This window comes from Pomacea canaliculata, linkage group LG7, assembly GCF_003073045.1.
Source record: "Pomacea canaliculata isolate SZHN2017 linkage group LG7, ASM307304v1, whole genome shotgun sequence".
NCBI lineage: Eukaryota > Metazoa > Mollusca > Gastropoda > Architaenioglossa > Ampullariidae > Pomacea > Pomacea canaliculata.
In genome coordinates, this window is record NC_037596.1 from 5,979,734 (window position 1) to 6,000,465 (window position 20,732).

General features: G+C 42.2%; 1 protein-coding gene across 5 annotated transcripts in view; it reads right to left on the reverse strand.

Moving 5' to 3' along the window:
* The window catches only part of LOC112567669 (dopamine D2-like receptor), a 246,808-nt gene that overhangs the window by 39,064 nt on the left and 187,012 nt on the right, over positions 1-20,732 (reverse strand). For 3 of the 5 annotated variants that reach the window (XM_025244393.1, XM_025244392.1, XM_025244391.1), the window contains exon 4: positions 3,259-3,371. The exons of 1 other annotated variant lie outside the window; for it this stretch is intronic. The gene's annotated coding sequence lies outside the window, so the exon portion shown is untranslated. Of the gene's footprint in view, positions 1-3,258; positions 3,372-12,683; positions 13,051-20,732 lie in introns of those variants that run through there. One more of the 5 variants, XM_025244395.1, reaches the window with a different exon arrangement.

Below are 20,732 nucleotides of genomic sequence, written 5' to 3' on the forward strand. Positions count from 1 at the left end.
ACCCTTAACCCTTAACCTCGTCAACTTTTAAACGAAAATTTGGTTGGTTAGTTAAATTACAAACCAGCCAACCAGCTTGATAACCCACGAACTCTCCAGCCAACCAGCCAACCAGCCAACCAAGCAAGTAGTCGATGAATCGATGAAATCATGATAAGCCCTGCTTTCTCCCTTTTCAGTTTTTAAGCCGTAATAAATCTTTTTCCACTAGAAGAAATCCTTCTTCAGGCCCTGGGCTTTAGGCTGCGAGCTTTCATCGCTAACGAGGCATGCGGGAGATTTGAGTGGCGAGTTGCCTCGCCTAACGGTATAAAATGTGGATAAAACTTGTTGACCATAAATAAACCATCGTAACATTTTTACAGCGAGGCTATCGTCCTTTCTGATGTCTTCCAGCTGCATCGATCTCAGCTTTAAAAACTGAATCAGTTTTTTTTACAGCAAGATTACCATCCTTTCTGAAGCATTGGTGTGACCGTTGTTCGACCTTAAAGACTAAATTAATGCTCTGTAGCAAACATTTCTTCCGAGGTAATCACCTGAACGTAGACTGAAATCGCCTCCTGTTCACAGTACCCGGATTTTTAGCTACATGATACACGACAGGCAAAATCAAAAAACAGACCATGGACCGGAACTGCACCAAAAAGAGAAGACAGTTGCCAGATTGAGACAGACCGCAGACATTTTTCTCGTCCACCAAGAGAAATGATAAACCTCTTTTACACTGGAGCCAACTAACCATGGGGCTATGAAGCTGTGTGGGAGAGACACAAACGAGTAGCGAACTACATTTATTCATTTAATACTAATACTTTCCCCTCCCTCCACAATACATACAATAGAACTGCATCTGCAATGATTTGAAGGAGTCTGATGGAAAAAATAACGACTTGTCTACAGTCTCCCAGAGGAGGCCGCGAATCAAAGCGCCATCGCATCTCAGACTTGCTATCCTGGCTTGGGGCTGGAGAAACGATAACATTCAACACCGCCGGGCTAATCCTGCTGCTGGTCGGTCTGCGATGCCGTACAGAGAACCGTGGAGAAAAATAAATAAGAAAAGGACTGATTAAAAAGGTTCCTTGTAAAATCGATTCAACTTCACACAAGAGCTTAAAGCCCCTTTTGCCAAGACGTTTTTTAAACCTACCTCGCTGCTTAGGAACTTTGTGCTGATTAACTTCTTTCCTTTGTCCTACTTCCTTTGCTGGGCCCCACATGACTGTCGTGGGATTTTGTAGAAACAACAAGAAGACCACGGCCAAGTGCTGTCTCGGCTAACCCTCATCTTACTCTTTGTCTTTCCTCCCGCTCCGCCCTTTTCTGGCTCCTCGTTTTTCTCAGAAAAACAAAAAACCAAACCAGCCGATGCTTCGGAATTTTTGTCTGTCTCCGATTTTATCTTTATCAGTTCTTTAACTTGAGAGTACTGCCGTCCTTAGCTTAAAGGTATTGTCGTCTCACCTCCGTGGCAAGCAAGTGCTTCTGTAGCCGTCCTTTCTTTCCTCTCCTCTTTCCGCAGGTCTCTTCTGATTTGCAACGTCCATCACAAAAGTTAATAATACTGATGATGATGATGATGATGATGATGATGAGGATGAGGATGATGATAAAGCACATTTGTATGCCTCCTTTTTCCAGCATAAGCAAGACTCAAGGCGTTTTAGATATAGGCATGCAAGCACATCATATTAATTTAAACAGATAATAATAATTAAACAATATAATATTAATTATTACATCATATTAATAGAATAAATTGAAAATGTTATTGCTAGGTGCGATGGAACAGACATTCCCCCTTTCTTTAGTGATCCACCCTGATAGGATCCAGCAACCCTGCTAGAAAAAGGGGGAAACTTGCAAAAGCGAGGGAACAGATGGACATGGAAGACATGCCGCTGACAGTAGTCTGATATAAAACTTGCCTATATGTCACTGCCATGTAGGTAGTGGGTAGGTTCTGTTGTAAAACACAATGGTCTGGTGTATGGATTTGAAACCTCAGGACACAGAGTCTCGCCAAACAAAAGAACAATTCTGTGCAACAGCAACAACAGCTGCATCGGCACAACAATGGCCGTGTCACTTTTACATACAGCAGTCAATATTGTCGTAGCTCTAGTTGAACATTTCCAACAGTAAGTCAAGATCTATTTCTCTATCATTTTAACTGCCTTTACAACACCAAACTCTGCCCTATCTCTCGAGGCTAAACCTCTACAGTAATACGTGTTATCCTATCTCCCAGTTAATCATCTAAAAGTTTAAAAGAGAAAAAAAAAGCTGTCCGTAAATCTAATGAAATGAAATGAATCTGAAAATATGACAAGCTTTTTATTTCAAGTTCTAAGCCGACAACACTGGTGTAAGTGTACATCTCAAGTTTCATTCTTCACCTTAAAGCTTTAAACGAGGGCTTTGAGACGGATCTCGAGATATTGGTCTATACTGGCATCTCAGTTACATGAATTAAGTCTATAGGTGTGCATAAGAAATTTCTAGGTGTAAGATGTAAGGGATTTTAATTGTGTCACTTGTTTATATTTTTTAACGTTCTAACTAGAACTTTTTATACATAGTAGCTGAGCACATTTTCTATATTTAAATTGCACTAATGAAGTTTGCCATTGTCATTGCCATTGTATGTCTGTCTTTATGTGTGTGTATATATATATATATGTGTGGCTTTGTGTATATATGTCTGTTTTTAAGTATGTTTAAGTGTATGTGCCTGTTCAACTGCCAAGGCTTGTCTGTCACCCTCTTACCTTCTTGGCACACTTATTTCATCTATATATTACCAACTATCCAACAACCTAGCGGAGCTACAAACACCCATAAGGTGTATATATTCCCTGTCCTCAACTTCCCATTATTTTCATCTCCATCACCTTTATCTTCACCATCATCTTTCTGCGGTCAGCGTCCTCCCCCACCCAACTCTCACGCATGTCGCAGGGTCAAGGGCGACGACTAAGATTTGAGAGCCCCTCCCCCTCTCTCTCTCTCCTTCGATCGTGCAGCTGGTGACCCCGCTAGTCCCTCCCGCTCGGCTTCATGACGACTCTCCCACGCTCCCGTCCTCGACATGCTGCAGTGGGAGACAGACTGACAGGGCTCCTGCCCCAACCTGGTCACGTGACGAGTACAGCAAGTCCACATCGTGACTTAGCATCCCAATGAGGGAGGGGCAAACAACAGCTGTGTTATCAGTCACTAATAAATAATACAAGTGATAGCATTGTGACATACCTCTTGAAGACACGTCAGAGGCTGACGGCCGCCAGTGGCAAGGGACATCACTCTTGTTTACACACTGCACCTCCGCTACTCGTATGACCACTTGGCAGGCAAGAATCTAATTTCTGCAAACATTCGACAAGGAGAATGGTAGTGAACCAAACGGAAGACAACAGCTCTGAGAAAATCGAGCAGGAGACAAAAAGATGTGTGTCTGCTATCGACCAATTTGTCGATCACGGGTTTTCGCAACTGTCGCTAATGACAAAGCTTGTGTTTCAGCCTTCCATCTTGAACAGGGGATTACAGGGACCTGTCGACCTAATCACACGCACCACTCACGCACAACCTCTTGTTTCCGACCCCCCATCCACCCTGTCTTTTGCAACTTGTTCACCTCTAGCACTCCCGCACCCACCCACCCAGCAATTATCACCCGCTTCCCATTTATTTTCGACCTTTCAAACTTGTTTTAAGTTTTTTGTCTTGGCCAACTCTGACAAATTGTTCATACATAAAAATCTTGTTCTGCTTCTATCTCTCCTTCTCCATCTTTCTCTCTCTAAGGGAAGATAATTATAAAGCCTAAAATACCCTCTCCCCCATCCCTGCACACGCAAGTCTAATCAGAAAAGACAATCATGGAGGAGAAATGTCCACAACGCAAGAAACTTTATAATAATTGATGGATTACTCAAACATTTATCAACAAACAGCGGAGTTTTTGCACAATGAAGCTTAAGATCTGGCATCAGCATCAAGCTGCTTATCATTATCACAAGCGAAGTCTTCTCAAACAACCATCAGTCCCTCTAATCTTTATTTTTTTTTTTAAGCTGCAAGGAAAAAATAATTTTAGAGGGGAACAAGTGTAAAAAATTACAGAAAGAATGTTTCAACATTTTTAACAACACTTCTCAACACATGCCAGTTTCTAACTTATTAATGAACGACCTCCATTTTTTCTTGTAAAGCACCATGAGCCCGTCCATAGGACCTGGATATGGAGCTGTCTAACAGTGGTTCACAGATTGGATGACTGCTCCGGTCATTGTTCTGTCAAAGGTCATCTAGATGTTTCAAGAAACACCTTCATTACTGCCACACGTACTAGCAGCAATATTTATATGATTGTCTATGTGCAAGTTAAATACTGATGGGAAATATGTAAAGTTTATACAGCAGGATGCAAGTCATCTCCAGACAACACTCTCATTGTCTTCACATTAGCCACAGCCAGCATGTCTAATGATGGCTTCTATACACCTTAACAAGGACAAAGCTTCTTACACGTGCGACATACTCCGATGATCATTATACATAATTATCGCACGAGTAGTAGATTGGAATAATGTTCTTTCAAAAAAAAAACTTAAAAAGCCAGAAATTTTGTTTTTGTAACAATGTCTAATACCGAGTGATTTTGAACTCGTAAGCGAACCTGTTAACTGACTGTATGTTTGTTGTTTGTTTTAATGAGACATGATATCACAACCACAGGCATAGCAATGTCTAAATGGGCTGATGATTGATTTTTTTATGTCAATGAGCAATACCTATCTACCTGTAATTTATCGATGTTTACGTTTACCTGGGAATACTCCCATTGAATGACCTGTACTTTCCTTCAGCTGTAAACTTACCATGAAGGGGAGGGTACATCACAGCTTTGAAATTCATGCTGCCTATAGCTGATCTCCCCCTGCTGCAAACCTCCCACACACCTTCCCCTCTCCCACATACTCTCCCCCTCACACACACACAGAGCTCCATGATTTTTACACTCGAAGTTCTCTTACTGTTTAGTTGTTTGTGTTGAGTAGCTGGCTACTGCTGGGCTACGTTTCATGTTCACATAAAGCGGAAGTTGTCGACACTGTTCCTAGCTGGAACCGCCATGAGCTCGATGTCACCTTTACTAACGATTGATGCAGACAGGAAGTTGATGAACACTGATCCAGATGCATGTTTGCTCCCGTGGGTTGTGTAGTACTGCCTTCTGCCATCCCTCTTTCTCTCTTACCTTTCCCCTGTTCTGTCCAAACCTCTCGATCTCCTACTGGTACCTGTCTCCTAGTCTCTACATTTCTCGCCTACTTTTGGTCCCACACATTATTCTACTTCCGCTTCCCATGTTGTGAGTGCACATGTATGCGTGTTTGCGTGTGGTGACCCAGCAGAACACTCATGCACGAGTGTGCGAACACACACACACACAAATACATATTTTGCTTTTGTTGTGTACCTGGTGCTGTCTAAAGAAATGTTCAATAATTCGAAACCAATGGCGGAGCTAAGGCTTCACTAACTAACCCCATCTGAGAAGACGACAACATAAATATCAACATTAGTAGTTCTTTAATGATCTTTCAAGTGGAGACTTCCCTAGAAAATATCTATGAAGAAAACACACGAAATACCATAACAATGGAGGCTTAGCTGATAATGAGATGCTCGACAAGCAAAAGAAAGAAACAATAATAGGAATTTTAGCTGGTAATTAAATAGTCTCACGGAAAGGAAAAGAAATCAAAACAGTAAAATAATGGACAGCTCCAGCGACTTGGAAAAAATAGTCTTACATTAATGCAGGCTTAAGTCCGTGAAAGATTTCTCTGAAAACAAAGGAAATACCATATTAACAAGGGCTTTAGATGATGAAGCTCGCCACTAAAAATAAAGGAAATAACTCACAAACATTCTGGAAACAAAGAAATAATGCATGAAGGCAGACTAGGAGACCGGAAGAAGCTAAGGTTAGAGGTCATGAGAAAAAGTCAGCCATGAGTAGGGAAGTAAGGGGCTGAGGTAGATACAGCATGTTTCTCCCACCAGCTACTGTCTTGTGAAGGAAAGAGGGAAATAGCAGAATTGTGCTAAAACTGTCAGAACCATGGGACACAAGTGGGGCAAGGAGAGTACTACTCTGTAGGAGTCTGTCTGAGAACCCGAGTCTCACAAAAACTACCAACGGTCTCCTTTAGTCGTCTGCCCTTGCCTGACTGATCAAGTGAATAGGAGTAAATATTTTATGAGCCCACATTTGCGGGAAAAAAGCCATAAAAATGGAGGCTTGTGTACACTAATGGCAGTGAAAGTGTACTTGGCGGTGTCTAATGTTGTCGCACTGACTGGTCTGTAAGGTCTAACAGACAATTGTTGTTGCTTTTTAATGACTAAGCCTGGATTCAGTGAAAAAAGGTTTCCCGAAAGCTGAACAAATAAACCCTTTATTTCTCACATGTCGTATATACAAGCAAAACAAGAGAAACACGGAAGAAGGTATAAAACGTGATGTAACGAATGCCACAGAGACATATATCACAGACACACCTGTCACAGACATATCTACTGTCACAAATATACCTGTCACAAACATATCTACTGTCACAAATACACCTGGGGTCCACTGCCACTTCTATTGGCGACTCATAGGTAGACCCGGAAGTAGCATCTGTACTCTCTGCACCTGTCTTCGTGATCTCCTCACCTGCACAGGTGTGTAGTGAGTGGCTTATGGGTGTGGCTTGGTGGTAGGTGGGCAGACACAGGAGGAAACATGTTTGATGACATGCATGTGGACTGAATAAAGCTAGGAGTGATATGCAGATGTGACTCCTGAAAAACTTGAAGTGCTCATGTATCTCTATTTTGTTGTACACTGTCTCGTGTTTCCAATCAAGCGCTAGGAATATAATTAATATTTAGAAGTTTATTTTGTCCAGGTAAAAGCAGTTCCTTGATGATCGCAATCCATCTGGTTTACATGTGTGAGCCCCTACATCATCTAATCAGTGAAATAAAAAGTCTTCCTCATCTAATCAGTGGAATGCTACTTGCTGACCTTAACATGATGTATTTTTGAAACCTTTCCAATATGTTTTCGATGTGTATGCTACCTTGATGGAGCTTGGATGCGTGAGTACCCATGTATCTCTAAACACGCACCTCTAAGTACATACCTCTAGGTACATATCTCAATTTCTTTTTGATGACTTTTGAGATTTCGCTAAAGTTATCATCATAGGCATTAAGTGTATCTCAAGCAACCTATTTCTTTTCCTTTCATTGAATATAACTGTACACTTCCACAGTAGTATCGTTGTGGAAATACAGTTTACAGCCAGGAAGTTAACGCTTTTTGAAAGCATCTTGCTGCATGAGTATACGATGATAATAGTACTCCGAAAAAAAAAATTCTGTAGAAAGTTAATGGCTTTTATAGGAGGGTAGTGATAGCCAAGACGGAAGACCTGTTATTCATAGGAAGTCAATGTGACAAAGAAAACTAAGATCGAAAATATACCCTTTTAACGGTTAAAAAACTGACCCAAAAAATTAAAAAAATAAAAAATATTTTCACAAGCCAGTTTAATCAAACGGCAAAATCAGAGACAGCAGCTGTCACCCCTACACTACCAGTATCCCAGCGCAGATTGTGCGTCACAACTGTCAAAGTGACGTTTGCAGACAACGTGTGAGGAGCCAGCGCTCCCAGTGTGACGTTGTCAGACGACACTGGCTCCAACTGTGACGTGTCCTCCCTGTGTTTGACCGATGCACCCTCAGCTCTCGGCTCGAGATGAAACGTGGTGAAGTAAAGACACGGAGCCAATATCATTGTTCATCGCACATTTGCCTTGCATACGCACGCCGATCCCTGCTGCCAGTCATGGCTTACGCTGCGTCCAGCCCACGGCTTCATCAAGCCAGGGTCACGTGGTGAGCATGGCCGCCAGCGCTTGCATGAGAGTAGTTGTATGGAGATGGCAGACCTCGCCATGCAGGGTTAGTCGGGATTTCCCCGTGACACTCACAACTGTCTAGCGGCTTACTGGCGATGTCACGCGTCAGCCAGCGAACGTCACTCTGGTCATCGCCAGTCACGTGGTCACCGCGCGGGACATGGCCGTTGTCGGACAAGATGCTCACACTGGTCAAGTATAAATGTCGACAGATGTCATTGGTGTAAACTACCTCATACAGAGATCATTCCTCATTTGATAGTGTCACAACCACGTGGTCTGATGTTGGTGTTCTTACAAAACACAAAGAAAGAGGTTTACATGGTCTTTCCCACTCAGCACAACATACATACATAGTAAGAACAAATTATAACTGTGAATTGCTAGAGTCAATAGGAGAGAATGGCAATTACATAAAGTCGCAGATGTAAATCCAGTCTGGGCACAATCTTCATAATCTTGTTCGTGAAGAATGTCAGACCCTTAAGGACCATTTCAGTCAACTCCTTCCCTCTCTTGTCCTCCACGCTTCTCGTCTTGTAAGACCAGTAAGTCCATAGCTTAGGACTGGAAGCAATAAAAAGCCTAGAGTTCTTATATCACAAAACGGAGCTTTGTCTTCTGATAGTTCCTCGTAGACCAGCTGCTCTCACGAGGTTACAGGTTTCATATATATATATATACATTTTTTTCTATAAGGAAAAAGCAAAAAACTGAAGACAATCCAGGACACGAGAATTAAGGGAAAATGTAGATCCGCAGTTGATAAGGATGATACCAGAACAGATCGTAGATAAAAACACAGAATTGTCCCAATCAGCCTGTTAGGCCGGTTACCTGCCCACAGTGTCTCATGTAATGTTTGGTTGCACAGTTACTTGCCCGCAGTCTCTTACATAATACTTTGTTTACACACACACACACAACATCCTTGTCGCTGCTTGTGACATATGTAGTAGATCAATAGAAGAAGTAGCTGTTAACATGTTCACTCAGGAAAACTCAGGAGCAGATATACTACTACACCACACAAAGATGGAAAAGCCATGAACTGATATTCTGATGTCCTGTCGACTACACTATTCAATGGAGAAGTCAGTAACAGAAACTATTTGTGGTTAAGGCTGTTGTCCACGATGCTGTAGACACCACCATGTAACTTATTAAATATCGTCGCTAAAACCATGATTTACAGAAGCATTTGTAAGTGTTATCCCGAGAATGGCCACTATGGATCTGTGTGAAGAGCCATTGTCAAGAAGCAGTAAGGAAGCCTCAGCAACTATTTGTCCACACAACGCCGGGGCTCACGTGTGTGAACACTGCCTGAGGAGAGACGCATGTGTACAAGATCGCTTGTCAAAAGGCGGGTGTAGAGAAATCTGCCAAATGATGTGTGTCAAGAAAGCTGGCCAAACAGCTCTGTGAAAAGGCTTGGCCAGGCTAAGAGCGATGACCAGAAGCGTAAATTTACCTCGCGAGAGCTCGCCTCATTTCGCGCCATTATGACTCGCCACGTGTCCGAGTTCTGCTTTCACGTGGCGCGGTAAATCCTTTCGTGTCTGACAGGCTCATCTTGTTGAATTAAGAAGATCTGCCCCAAAGAACTATGTGATAAAAAAGACTGGAATGAAGAATACTTCCTTTGTAACTGGCGTAAGACTGGCCACAGACCTTGCGAAGACCCAACTGGTCTCACACCTATTAATGAAACTGGGCTAAGGTTTCTGTGACTGGACATCTTTTCATTTTTGCAAGTCAGTGGTTTTCGAAAGTCTTCTATACGTTTATCAAAAAGGACCTTCTAAAAAGCCATTTCTATTTGAGACTATGTCTAGTAAGGATTGCTCGTCATGTATAACACTTGTAAAATACGAGCACATATCCTGCAATATGTTTCAGGTTTTCAACGTCCGACAAACAAAGCTATAGGAACTTGCCACAGTGGTCGGCACTGGTATTGCTACATAGTACGGAAAATTTAGTTTACGACTTAATTACAAGAAAAAGATCGGTAGATACGGTAATGTCGGTGAGGAACTACACATGGTCATGGACGACTTTTCTCAAACTCGCCCCCAGTCATCCTTTCATCCCATCCCAGTGTTCTCCAGTGGCTGGCAGAGTTAAGAACGATGTTGAAAAGAGTTTTCCCTCGTGATCAGCCCACTGGGGTGGGGCTGTGGTAGGCCTCACATTCACCCCTGCTTATTACGAGGCATTTTGAAGCAGAACAAACAAGTTCAGTAATCTACACTGTTTTAATTAATGTTCAACGTGTTTTCCTGATCTAGTATTACCGTTTTTATTTTTAATTTACAATTTATGCTATTTGGCTAATGCGAACTAATGACTTGTGACTAACGTTTGTGAACAAGTGGTTCATAGATAGCTATCCCTGCCTTTTCTTCAAACTGAATCCCATAATTGTGTACTGAATTTTACAAAAGTTTCAAGACTGGGAAAAAGAGACATTAGTAAAAGCACCTCTGAAAGATAATAAAGTTTGTTTATGTATTAAATAAAATACAAAAAACTTCTCACGTCGACGTCGAGGTTCAGGAAGATGACAAGCTCCACCACATCACCGCGAGCAAACCATTCACATCACCACCAGCCTGTAACTGCTCACTACTCACCGTCAAGATGGCAGCAGAGCTCGGGTCAAGCAGGAATCTGTCAAAAGTTTACAGCTGCCACAGCTGTCAGTCAGATGTTATCGCAGTTAAACAAGGGAACACCACTTCGCCACGGAGTTACTACTCCTTGGTAGTCCTCCCATCAGCCGACACGAGACTGCAGGTGACAAGAGATGTCAACAGCAACACCTGCGAATTTATCATGCTTATCAATGACGTAAAGTCTTAAAAAAATCCGATACCTTGGCTTGAACAGGAGGCGTGTTCCGAGGGAAGACAGTGTGGCGATGAGCTTAAGCACGAGAAAAAAAATAGTTAATGAGGAAACGCAACCAAAATGTCTTGAAGGAACAATAAAACAAAATGCAGTATTGACAAAGCTTCTTTCTGACAGCAAAGAGGCCATGCTACAGTGCAGATTAACAAACGACCGCAAAGAAGCCCTCTGAAAAGACACCTCGTCTGTAATGGTGTATCAAGGAAGATCGCCGTAAAGAGTAAACTTATTTGCAACGGAAGCGGCTTCAACCGACAAAATCCTTTCAGCCGGGGATAACAGCCACAAGATAGAGGGCCACAAAGCAAACTGCAAACATATTTAACGAACAATTTACAAGAACGTGTGTTCTTGACAGCTGGGAAAGATTTGTTAACTGAAAGCATTAAAACACAAGAATATGTCTTCTTAAATAAGATAAACAATTGAAAGATGTGATCGCGTGTTCCGCTGAAGGACCATTGTGGGTGGACAGCTTGTAATCCTCAAAGACTCAGTCTCATTTGTCTGAACTAAGCGGACCACGAGAATACTAAGAGGTCATTAACAAAATTGCTGGCAGGATTCACACCTCAATGGCTACATTTGTCTGCTGGAGGCGAAATAAATGTTTGCTCATTTCATACCGAAAGGAAAGGTACTAAATTTACAGTGCATCATCCTGTCTCCGTGATGGTGCTTCTGCTTCCTGGTACAACTAATGGCTTCTTGCTGGCCGGTGTGGTGCTGGTGTTAAATGCTGCAAGAGAAGATGAATTATTGTGTAAAAGTCTTGCTACATGGGTCTGCACGCGCCTGTGTGTACTGAGGGGCGGCAAGCTGTCTCTAAACATTCAATACGAGGACAAGAGCATATCTTCCAGTGCTAGGGTTTCCCACAAACATCCAATGCTAATGTTTAACATAAAGAGACAAAAATGATACCGAATGGCCTCAGAACACTTGCAGCCAGAAAAATATATGAAACTTGAAATTAAACTACCCAACCTCAAACACTTCAAGAAAATCAATTAGAAAAACAGTGTGGAGGTACTGCTCCCTATTAAAAGATAATCGTCGTTAATATTTGACATATCGGTACATTGCACTTGAGGATTCCGCAAAAATTTATTAATTAATTTTTAGTTTCGCTGTCCGTCAATAAACAGCCGCAGTGATTTAAAACCAAACATCGCTGCTGATACAGATGACATTATTTGGCAAAAATGATATCGATATCTCAAAAAAAAATCTCTTCAAAGACCACATTGATGCTTTTGTTATTTGCAGGATGGCCTGAAGGCCTGGCGCAGTGTTTGTCCAAATGCACTATGAGCGGGCCTTAGGGACAGGAAAAGAAGGAAAGGCAACAGGGACGGATAGTTTGTCAATGTCTAGAATCGCAATCGCAGAACTAAACACGTGATATCCTATGAGAGAGTTTGGGTGGACTTTTTTCAAGAAAAACCAATAATAACATTTAAAGAACCGTTTTCCAGTAATAGTCTAGCTGATGAGTAGATATGTGTGTGGAGTTAGAGACACAGACCTGTCACACCTTTTGTCAGACTGGGATTTCAGATGCTGACAATGTAAATAGAATCTGTTTCTGTGACCAAATTATCACATCTGTAATACATTCTCATCCACATTACTGGCAACAACGCATTCTTATTATTTCACACACAGCTTAGATGTCCTATAGACAGTCCCCGTCTGCTGCAGCAACTTTACTTTCGTGTGTTGCATTGTGAACTCTGAACTGAAGCTCTACTGAAAGATCTAGATTGTTCTTACCTTTTATATACCCGGGGTGCTGAGAGAAACAACCCTTCAGCTAGCTGGACCTCCAAGTTATTCCCACCTGCCAAGTAGGCTACGTCACGTTTCCGGGCCTCACGTGCTGCTGCGTGCGCAGTGGGCATTCAGCGCATGCGTGTTGGCCGCCGGTCACAGGGCAGTGCGTGCACAGGCCACACTGTCTGCTATGAGAGCTTCACAGCTAGTTAGCAAGTCTGTGTGTGTGTGCGTGCGTGCACGAGTGAGACACGGAATGGATGTTCCCGCGTGATTGGCTTCGTGTGACTAAAGTTTTTTTGCGTTTTGATGTGCGAGTCCCACCTCGCTCGTCATTCCATTTTTTACAAGACTCCCCTCCTTAGGGGGGAAAATTTCATCTGGTTCTCTTCCCAATTCCGTTTATTCGTGTGAACTTACAGGTAAAACAACTTTAAGCAGCTGGTTGTCCCAACGCCTCTACAGAACCGACAGCACGGAAAAACAATAAATTACTAGTTTCAGTCGTAGATTACATCAGACCTCTGAAACTCAACTCTTTCGTTAAAGTTTTTTTAGTTAAATCCCATTTCGGTTGCACTGCACGATGCACTGCATTAGGCAAAACATTAAGTGGTGTCACCAGGGAAATAACTTGGTCCTAACTGAAACACATACCTGCCCATCACTTGCAAGTGCGTTAGCGCTCGTGCAGTAGACCTGCATGCTTTTTTTGTTTTTTCGTTTTTAAGGGCACCATTGTTGAAATTCGGTTTAATGCCACAGTTTTCTGTTGGGACGGTGCCTGTCACGGGAGGGGTTAACATTCTCTACAACTGCGACACCAGGCGACAGGTGGAGACAACTGCGTTTGTTTTCTTGTTAAGCTTGAATGAATGGATAAGGCGGGTAATCGATCCACAGCCATAGCAGAGCACAGATCCTTAATTTGTTGCCCCTCTGGGATCGGTTTCGTGAATAATGTAGTTTATGCGTGTCTCTCTCTCTTTCCTTTCTCTGGTGACCAGACTGGGAGGCCAGCGTGTCGTCAGCAAGTTCAGTGTAGTCCCCCTCCCCACAGCTGCATGCACGTGTTTATTGACATGTGGGGGAGCCACCATGCACTTGCCTGCGCCTTTAAATGCTTCTCTTTAAAAAAAAAAAAAAAACGGGTTCGCGCACGCGCGTGCATTGATGTCCGGAGGGCGGGCACCATGCATGAATTCACGTCTAATCTCTAAGCCTCCACCACGAGTGTTAAAGAACAGTTTGCTTGGCCATGTGCAAGTCATTACAACCTATTCTGTTGCAAGTGCAAGTATTTACTAAGTGTCATGTTGAATGTGCAATCATTCGCACGTGTTCTGTTGCACGTGTAAGTCATTTCCACGTGTTCGTTTTTTGTGAGATGCAGCGATAAATCGCCATTTTAATGCTTGGATGTTGTCCTCTGCCCTGTCTTCTTTCTAAGAGTTTTTGATGTATTGGCATGGGAAAGTTTAATTTTAGACTGTCTATATTTTGTGGTCCTATTGTGTTTCCAGCCACACGATGTTCTTACTGCAGAATTTTCGAGGTACGAATGTGTCAGTCTTCCTGGCTCCTTCAGATCCTTTATCGGCCACGAAATGTCATATTTGTATTTTTAGCAACCGATGTTTTGGCTGTGCAACGTGGCATTGCTGGATATATTGAAAATGTCAGTGTAATATATTTCTGACATTAGCGAAATATTTCACGTGCATGTATACTTGTTATATAGTTACTACCATAAGAGAGTAAAAATCAAGTTGGCAACATCACTAACATGTTACACCTGTGGTTAGGCTGCAAGCCAACAAGAATCTGTGTCCTGATGGAGGCAGTAAGATTGAGTGACGGCCCACATGAGAAAGAAAAGAAAGGAACGGAGTTGGGGGCAGCTAACCTCATCCTATCCTCACACCAGCAGGAGAGTTTGGGATCTCAGCATATCATTAAAAAAATATTAGTAGTTCATCATACAACTGCGTTCACAACTACGACGTCAACTGCAGGACTGAGCATCATCCCGACCCGCCCCAGCATCAAACGGCTGTGGTTGCCTCCCTTCCCGCACGCGCCTGAGTGCAAGGGCCTGAGGAGGTCAATGCCAAGGATACCAAGGATACCATTAGAGCTCACAATGCCGGACCACGTTGCTTTTCAGAGACTACGATTCATCAGTGTACAGCCCGGCTTGCAACAACAAGGGCCGGTCTAATGCTGGGCCACAGTTGATGGAGTTAACAAAGCACTGCCGCCCGACTTCAGCTGCAAAATCTTGGCGAGCGCTAGCGGGTAGAGAGGCAGTTGCCACAGCAAAGTAGAGATGCTTTACACTCATAACAGAATGACTTGACTACTTCGGCTTCCTATACTTGATATTGGTCCTATCACTTGTCAGATAAAAATAGAAACACCGTGCAATGTAAGATTATGCCATACAGCCATCCACATTTGCAATACTTTGTAATGCCTTCTGACCATGAGATACACGTTTGACAGTTTCAGGCATTACTCGTTCTTATACACTACTTTTCAAATACTCACGCTCGCGTGCACACACACACTCTCATTAGCACACTGGCACATACACTTACACACACACACAAGCGTTCATATACATACAAATATATCATAGACCTATGTCGGTTTGCATCACAGGCTCAGAGGTTCAGTTATTCAGCTTATTTGTGTTGTATGTTTTAATTTGGAGAAGAATAACGGATTTCCATATTATTAGTTACCTTGGCTGCGTTTCTATACTCTCTTCTCTATTTCTAGGGCTTTTATTTCTTGTTCTCTACTAAACAAAGGGAAAACTGATTGAAGCATTTTTGCAAATGACTGGATATATTGACGGACTGAGTGAATGTATTGACTGACTTCCCACTCCGGATTACTTAATTCGTTCCGGTCTTCTATTTTCACAGAAGCCATCTTGAGTTTCAGTGAATAGACTCCAGTTATGATCACCATAAAACACATACAGACACACCCACACCCACCCACACACACACACCTCTATAAACATATACCCATGATCTATGCTCAATATTCTGCACTAGACTGAGTCAGAGGGAGGTTAATAGGAAAGACACTTCATCTGCAGTGATAATAAAATTTTATAGAGTGCACAGCCTGGCTGTGACATTGTCAAACCACGTTTTTCGCACTAACGTGAAAAAATTTATTCACAATTTTCCTAAAACACTGCTAGGATATTTATACGATAGCGATTACAAATACTAGCACTTAGCGAGTGAGGAGAGTAAGAAGGAGAGAGAGAGAGGGACAGTCGATGACAGGACAGGATTTCTGAGCAGGACAATCGGGAAGTGTTTAATAACTGAAGTCAATCGCAGGGAATATAAAACAAACTAACAACATTTAAAACATTCAAATTTTTTTTCAAACAAGAAGGATATTCGAAACGTGCAGACAGCGGGGTCATTTATTTGACCCGTGAACGATTTGCAGCATTAATATGCTTTCCTCGTCTGCTTTACATCTGAAAGATCATGCCCCCCTTCCTGTCTTCCTGTATTTTAAAAGTGAACAAACTCCCAGTCAAAGGTCAGAGACACAGAACCACAAATTTCTCTACTTTCTACACAGAAACCGTCCTCAAGTTTGGAGACAAACCTCAGCTACAGACACACAGAGCGCGGAGCTTATGAGTACTTACATAACCGGTACCCGACAGTTTCTTATCATGTGTAGACATTGTGAGCTCATGCTTGAGACGATTGTTACCAATAATAAGCCGGATATCCTATGAGAAGTGGAAGGACTGATAGTTCATCCTAACGACTGACAACACCACACGAAGCCCTGCAAAGCAAAGTCTTACAAAGAGCCTCTGGCACTTTCAAGTCACCCGAGTAAAGAGGTTATTTCTAGCTTCTTTTACATCTAAGTTCCTTTCTGTAACGAAGTGCTTCCTGGTTTGTTTGGTTTTTTTTCATATTTTAGTGAAATGGCGATTTCTTGCCCGTAGGTCATGGTCGCATGGTTGCTATAGACTCCGCAGAACGACACGGAATGTTTCAGCCGACTTCACTCACTCCAAGAATACGGAATTTGTTTACAATATCATTAATAAATAAAGTGATAATATATATATAGATATCTTCAAACATTTCAGACAAAACTTATTATAATTAATTTTTTTATCTACACAAAATAACCGGAGCAGGATTATTTGGTGTGTAGTCTCGCTAACATCCACTGTCTCTGCGGCAAGAAAAGTAAGAAGGAGCTTATAGTCAGGTGCCTGCAGTTGACAATGGCTGCGGTGCGTCACAGGTGGTAGTGTGCCCCTGTCGTGCCCCTGACGCGTCCCTGATTGTGTCCCTTGGACTCCGGATGAAGCAGTAAGGGGAGGAAATGCACGTAACATGCGCTCTTGTCCGTCAGGCTCGTCCTACTGCGAGCCTGGAATGTCTTCACACGCGTTCTCACTGTGTTTGCGCCTGTCCACCTGTGAGCCCGGTGTAAAATGTTTCGCAGGCTTCTCGGTGTAGGCCATTAGTCGCATGAGTCAACAGCTCATCCATCTGACAGCTGCCGCTGGAGAAAGGCTCTGATTATCAAAGTTCTTGCAGCAGACCCAGCCGTGCGGAACCGAACCTCGGGTGGAGCGCACAGTGGAAGTGGAATCCAATGACAGCATGTCAGTAACACCACATTCCCCATGGCATCCCACAGGACATGCTAGTGGCGGTCCCTCTCTAATTTAAACACTGCCTCATTGACAAATTATAAAATATGATTGCTGAACAAAATCCACGCTAGTTGCTTTGCATCATTGCTAGTCCCTTGGATACATTCATATTTCTCCTGGTTTCGATTTTCTGAAGTGGATGATGGAGACAACGCATATCTAGGTTTCATCAAGGTTAAAAACCTACACCAGAGACAGAACGAGGCTCAGAGAGATGTTGGACAAATGGACTCATAATGTGCACAATTTATACAAAATGAAATAGATAATGACCACGTATAAATTTCATGACAACTTCTAAACATTTTTAGAAAAATCAGTGAGAAATAGCTTCATTTTTCTTATATGATTCATGCGTGAATGGGTGTAGATGAATCGTACTCTCAGAAAGCAAACAGACCTCAAAAACAGATCACCAAAAATAAGTACAAGAAAAATAACCAGCAATACACATAAAGAAGTTTTGTTTTTGCCCTAAAATAGAAAACCAAAATGAAAAACATGCCCTAAATTTTCAGCTTCTGTCCATAATTTCTTCTAAATTTCCCATCACTTTAAGGATAAGGTGCTTTTGATGGCGCATTACTTCCAAAAAGGAGGATGGTAATGAAAGCATTCTGGACTGTGTTGCACAAGCGATGTTGACGAGAAGTTTCCAATTGTGGCCCGCAGTTACATAAAGCATCTTGTTTTTGTCAGTCGCTTGGCCATCAATGTGCACGAGGAATGGAGTAATGAGAACTCTGTCTTCTTCCTTCAACTCTTGTTTTCTTTCCTTCAAAGGAAAGTCTCACGTCCTTTTCCTTTTATGTCTAATACAATTTCTTCTTGCCCTGCGAGATGCATATGGTGATTAAGCTCTTTGTCATCTGAAGATTCCTTTAGCTCAGCAATTTTACACATGCGTGTAGGCAGGGGAATACGACAGCAGATCACTTTAAAATTTTTTTCCAGCCAAGAAACTTTTAATCTTAATGCTTTGATCAAATACAGGGAATGCATGTACCGGATATAAGACACTGGGCTACCATGGGTCTGACTTGCTTGTTGACAAATTCTAGATAACCCGATCTTTAGTCAAAGCAAAAAAAGATGAACAAAAAGTCTCAAAGATGAGATAATCATGCCTGTAGCGGGGTAAAAATAAAGTATTTGCATAAAAATGGCAAAAAAAGTAAACAGAAAAACAAACACTGCGTACAAAACTTGTTGTCATTGTTGTTCTGTCACAACACGCTGTCGTAATGGACAAGGGTCTCCTCTGTGGCCTCAGGCTGAGAGCTAAAGTGAATTGTATGTGGAAGATACAGCAGTGGAGCGTGCTTTCATTTCCTTGGACTGTCAACTTCATATCCGAGCACCCGGACAGTGCGACACTGAGCATGCGCAGACAACAATGTCGCCTTCTGGCCTTGGAGAGTACGGGTATTTTCGCATCCCTGTATTGTTAAAACCTTCCCGGATGTGGAAAGGTGGTGGACCTCAAATTAACAATTTTTTTTCTCTTTTTTAGCTCTGTTTTTACATGTGACTGCTGCTGGGACTGTATAACAAAAATGGATGTCAAGAGATCACTTCTTCCTGACCTCGGTATATGCATTTTTGAAGCCTCACACTTAACTGATGGACATTCGGGTATCGTCCCATCCCTGTGTTGAAAGCGGTTTCACAGGGAGAAACGGACGCTAGGTGTCATGTTACGAATAATTAGAATAACATTTAAACGATCAAGTTGTCAAAGAGGTTACACGAGCAGAAACACAAACACTCAGGCGCACAAAACGCACGTGTATGGTTGATGGCATAAGAACCTCCTTGCTATGCTCGTCATAAGAGGAAAATGGTTTCTGGGTTATTAGGTTAAGGCAGCCGTCTAACTGTCTCTGTTTCTTGTGATACCTCAGCGAATCTCTCGCAACATCATCATCCCTGCTACTTTTCTAAATAATGTTTAAATATCAGGAGACAGGAATGCATCTATAATTATTCATAATTAGTTTAATTGGGTATGTAATAAAGCCGTTTGTGTATACTTGCGATTTTGTGTCCCACTATTCTCCAAAATTGAAGGTTGAAACAAAATTTACACAACAGAAAGCATTTTATCCTAGAATTATTGAAATGTCACGTGGTTGTCTAGGGAGATGTTGAAGCGATTTGCTCGTAACCTGGCTCTGGAATTGTTCACATTTCACAACTGATGACCTGACTATGGCATTGTTCACATTTCACAGCTGATGACCTTAATCTGGTATTGTTCCTATTCTTCGGGCTATTATTTCAAGGACTACACACCCCACAAAACAGAAAGTGTGGAAAAATATTATCAGCAATGTCTCTACATCTGCAACAGAGTTCAAAACCCTGAGGTGGAATAAAAAAAAAAACCCGTCGATTTTGATATTGTTATTTTGTAGTTTTTAGTAGGGATTTCACCATAAAGCAATGGTCTATGAACGACATTTGTAATTGTGTAAACACATTTACTTGACTGGTGTAATCGTGTAGATACTACCGCCAACAAGCTATATGCTACTAAACTCGAATGCTACTCATTCCAACCTAGTGGTTGTTTTTAAATTTTGTCGGTAGCAACTTCAAGATGGAATAGTGAACAAATCTAGACCCGTGCCTGAGTGTGGACATCAGACAAGAAATATCTCGCCTCTTCTTTGTGAGAACACAACGGTCTCTTTGTAAGTGAGAAAGAAAGAACTTTCTAAACATTCAGACAGCGATCTAGCAGACACCAGGTATAAAATGAACATGCAAATACCCTCGGGTCTTTGCACTCCTCTTTTTGTTGGGGAGACTGATTTCACTCGTGCCATAGCCTTTCTTTATCGCAGCCGTTAAAGGTACGTTCATTATTAATAACCACAGCAATGCTTCCATTGGGAAGAAAATCGTTTATATCCAACCTAACATCCTAGTAAGTGCATATTGCAAAAGAAGTGCGATAAAAAGGTTTCTCTCTACCTATCGGTACTGATTAGTCGCTTGAATAAATGGTTGGTGACCATTGATTATATTAAGCTAGCGTGGCACTGGCTGTACTACACAGTTGAGGCGGTTGAAGTGTCCAGGGGACAGTGCCCGGGCACACCTTGTCGGCCCGCTTTGATGTCACAACTTGCACTGCATTGTCCTTCTCTGATAATGCGCTCGATTAAGTGCCCGGCCATTGTCTCTCTTCGTCTTGAGCTGATAATATACTGCGTGAAACCAAACAGCAGCAAAAGTTTTTCAGCAGAGGGATGGGAAAAAGAGTAAATAACAGTGGTTTTTTTTGGTCGAAAAGATTTCCGCACACATGTGAACTC